Genomic DNA, 4,331 nt, shown 5'->3' with positions numbered 1-4,331 from the left:
TATATATATATATGACATTCAGTTTGTATAAGACACATCCAGAGAGTCAAAAAAAAAAATAGTGGGGAATGAGGCCCAGGGTTTTCCCTATGCTGAGCATGTACTCTAACCACTGAACCTCAACCCCCACAAAAATGCTTAAATAATTATTCCTGCAAACACAGGAATAACAGGGGAAATAAGTCTTTTCAATGAATGGGTGCTATGATTACAGACCTGCACCACTACTCCCAGCTAAGAATATGGTCATGTGTCCAGGTGCAAACTGGGGCTTCTATCATTACAGAATAAAAGGAAAACAGACATCCATAAATAACTAGCAGAGGTAACTAATGACTTACCTAATTACATGAACCTCACCAAAAGCTAAAAAGAAAAATAATCTGGTCACAAAAGATGAAAGAATAAGATGAAGAACACACTAAATCAAACAGTATAAAAAATGACTGTTTAGTAGTTGAAAGCATCCAAGGAGAAAAATTTGCAGAGGAGTATTGAAACAGCCAAAAGTTCTGAAGGTGGAGAAATTGTTTTTACAAGGGGGCAGTCAGAAACAGTGTTGTCAACACAGTTATGGTCTAAGAGGGTCAAGCTATATTTTGAGCAGGCAGCAACTTGGCAGTGCTGTCCAAATGGGTACTGGTTTGGGAAGAATGAAAGATCATGACTGAGGAGACCATGGAGTCTTGCTCCACAGCTTCCGAGAGCAACTGAAGCCAGGCAATGTGGAGCAAAGTCTGAATCCCTGCAAGGAAACCTTGAGAGACCATTGTGTGAACCCGTGAAGTCTTAAATTGCAGTGCAGACCCCAGGATGATGGCTATGCTAAGGTGTCTGCTAAGGAGAGCAGCAGCCATGGAGTGGGGCTAGCCAAATCTCTTTGGGTGCTGCAAGTAGCAGAGCTGGAGAGGTGTGGCTACTCAAGACCTTGTTGAACCTAGGATTACATTACAAACTCTGGAAGCTGGATATAGTGCTGCCAGATTTGGTGTTTTCCTTGCTTTGGCCTAATCACTGACATGCCCTTTATCCTTCCCTTTTGGAATAAGAAGGTTTACTCTGTGCCACTGTATGTTGGGAGTATGTAACTTTTTGATTATATAGCCACCCAGAGTTAAGAGGCTTTGGACTTCTAAAGTGTTTGAATTGTTAAAGACCTTGGGGAATTTCAAAATTGGACTGAATGTATTTTACCTTACAATGATCGTGAGCCTATAGGGATAAGGAGTGGAAGGCTATGGCTTAAAAGTGATGTGTTTGGGTGTCAACTTGAGAAAGAGTGAAGTTGTGATGGCTAGTATTGTCAAGTTGACAGGATCTAGAATCACCTGGAAATGGACCTCTGGGCACAACTGCAGGGGAATTATCTCAATTATTACTTGAGGTGGAAAGACCCAGCCACTGCGGGTGGCGCCATCCCCTGGCTGGGATCCTGGGCTGTACAAATGGAGAAAGGGAAATGAGCACCAGTATGCATTCCCCACCTGATTTCTTTTAAAATTTTTTTATTTTTTATTTTATGTGTATGAGTGCTTTGCCTGCATGCGACTGCACCACTTGCATACAATGCCTGTGGAGGCCAGAAGAGGGTGTCAGATGCCCTGGAACTGGAATTTCAGATGGTTGTTAGCTGCCATGTGAGTGCCAGGAAATGAACCCAAGTCCCCTGCAAGAGCAGCCAGTGCTCTTAACTGCTGAGGCATCCCTCCAGTGCCCCTCCTCCACTTCTGGATTGTGGGTGTAATGTGACCAGCTGCTTCAAGCTCCTGTTGCCTTGACTTCCCCAACATAATTGAGTATACCTTGAATTGTGACCAGAATAAACCCTTTCTCCCATAAGTTGTTTTCGTTAGTGTATTTTATCACAGCAACATAGAAAGAAACGCACACATCATTTTATTCTTATTTCCAATTTCTGAAAAACATACTATCAACTACTTTTATTGTTTCTGGCAGTATTTCTTGTATGCATGCATGTGTACATGCATGGGAGTAGAGTGCAAACATAGTCTTCCACTACCACAAAGTATGCAATGGAGTTTCCCTCATTTGGGGAAATTTCAGGGGTCAGCTAAATGCAATGGGTAAGCCTTGCCCTGGGAAAACCAACTTCTTGATCATATTATCTCCCCTGCCAGGGTAAGTGTCTGGCAGTATTTCAAGAACATATATTGTGTTTGGTGGGTATATAAATATATGTAATCTAAAATGCAATCATTTTTATTTTAGAAGCACTTGTTTTGTTGGAAGGTTTTTATTTGCTATGTTAACATATGCATATGTTAGAAAAAATACTGAATAGTCTCTTCCAAGAAACCCCAATGTAAACAAGCTAGTGTAAATTTACGTAATACTCTTGATAATTAATTTTAAATCTACAGATAGGTTTGGTTTCTATGAAAAAAATAACAAAATGTGACTAAGATAAAATATTCAGGAGAGACAATATTTAATGTTTCAGGAAAAGACAGTTAACAGGGTTTGTTTGTTTTCATTACAAGTTCAGAAGGGCTTAACCACAGATACAAAGATAAATAAGGAAAAACTACCAAATATACACAAATATAATTCTCAAATTGAGGACTGTGATAGAAAGGTAGCACTAAAGTCCACATACATCCAAATAATCTAAGTGTTAAAAAAAAAGGATACATTTTCTTTAGATACTTCTGTAGCTGCTGTAAGTTTGGAAAGAAGAATACTTTTAACAACATGATATCTTCCAAAATAATGTAATTTTATGTCTCCAAAATGCAATAAGCCCACCAATCTCTCTACGTAAATGTTTTGGTTTTTTTTGAGACAAGGTCTCCCTATGTAGCCCTGGTTGGCCTAGAACCTGCTGTAGATGGGCTGGCCTCGAACTCACAGAAATCACCTGCCTCCACCTCCCCAGCACTGGAATCAAAGGCATGGCACTACCCCATGCCCAGCAAAGAACATTTTTACAAAATTTATTTTTATTTTATGTGTGTGAATGTTTGCCTGCTTGGTATACATGTGTACTATGAGTATGTCTAATGCCTGTGAAGGCCAGAAGAGGGTGTTGGATCACCTAGAGCTGGAGTTACAGCTAGCTGTGAGTCACCTGATGTGGGTGCTGGGAATGGAACCCAGTTCCTCTGACAGAGTACCAAGCAATCTTAAGCACTGAGCCATCTCAACAGCCCCCCCCCCGAAGAAGTTGTCTTTGTGTTTATGTATGTGTGTGGTACTTGGAACTGAACCCAGTACCTTGTATAAACTAGGCAAGTATTCTCCCATTGAGCTCTGTACCCAGCCCTCTTTTGACTTTTTATTTTGACACAGGGTCTTACCAAGTTGCCCAGGCTGGCCTTGAGAGCGTTCTATCCTCCTGCATCAGCCACCCAAGGAGCTAGGATTACAGATCTTCCAACCAAGCCCAGCAAAATTAAATTCTTGAGATCACCACATCTCTAGATTTATTTAAAAGACGTAAGAGCTGGGTACAGTGGCACACACCTATAGTTTCAGTTTACTTGGGGTGCTGAGGCAGGAGGATTCTTGAGCCCAGGAGTTAAGAGGCCAGCCTGGGCAACACAAGACCTTGTCTCAAAAGGGGCAGAATGGTACTGACACAGAGGCTCTAGCATATGCCATGTAGGAAAACAGGGAATACCAGCCTGGACAATCAAGAAAGTCATGTTCACCGGGTATGGTGGCGCACGCCTTTAATCCCAGCACTCAGGAGGCAGAGGCTGGAGGATCTCTGCCAGTTCAAGGCCAGCCTGGTCTACATAGCGAGTTCCAGGCCAGCTGTGGCTACAGAGAGACCCTGTCTCAAAAGATAAAAAAAATTTTTAGAAAAAGAAAGTCATGTTCCAGTTTGGGTTGAGCCCCATTTAGTCACTCTCCCAAAGTCTTAATTTCCTTATAAAACACTGCAGTTAAGACTCATTTTCTCCCTCACAGTAACTCTAAGGCACTTTACTGTGTTTCAAGTCAGAAACAGAAATTTAGAGCTCAACTACAGTATTCTAATTCTTAAAATCAAAATAACATGACCAGAATCATAAGGCAGCATTTATAATATTGAACTTAGAAAAAAACTGTAATATTAAAATAAAAAGAGCATTTGACAGAGATTTCCTTTAGGTAACAACTCTGTGACTATACACTCAGAATTTGTGAATATGTCACATATTTCATTAGTCTAATGTCAAAATAGAGAGTCAAAATGATTCTTAGTTTCCTAAGGACATATGCTAATGAAGAGAAGAATTACCCCATTTAAATTTAAAGTATGCACTTAAATTATGTGCGTACTTCATAATATTTTATAGAAAATAAATGCCCAGATACAGTACAAT

At 40.4% G+C, this 4,331-nt stretch overlaps 1 non-coding gene across 1 annotated transcript; it reads right to left on the bottom strand.

Moving 5' to 3' along the window:
* Window positions 1-1,988: 1,988 nt before the first annotated feature.
* On the bottom strand, window positions 1,989-2,147 carry LOC115067049. The gene has a single exon (XR_003846487.1). It is a non-coding gene; the product is annotated as a U1 spliceosomal RNA (small nuclear RNA).
* Window positions 2,148-4,331: the final 2,184 nt, after the last annotated feature.

Source organism: Nannospalax galili, unplaced genomic scaffold (assembly GCF_000622305.1).
Source record: "Nannospalax galili isolate Female #2095 unplaced genomic scaffold, S.galili_v1.0 scaffold891, whole genome shotgun sequence".
NCBI lineage: Eukaryota > Metazoa > Chordata > Mammalia > Rodentia > Spalacidae > Nannospalax > Nannospalax galili.
The sequence above is the reverse complement of the archived record's forward strand: the minus strand, read 5'-3'. Positions and strand labels throughout refer to the sequence as shown.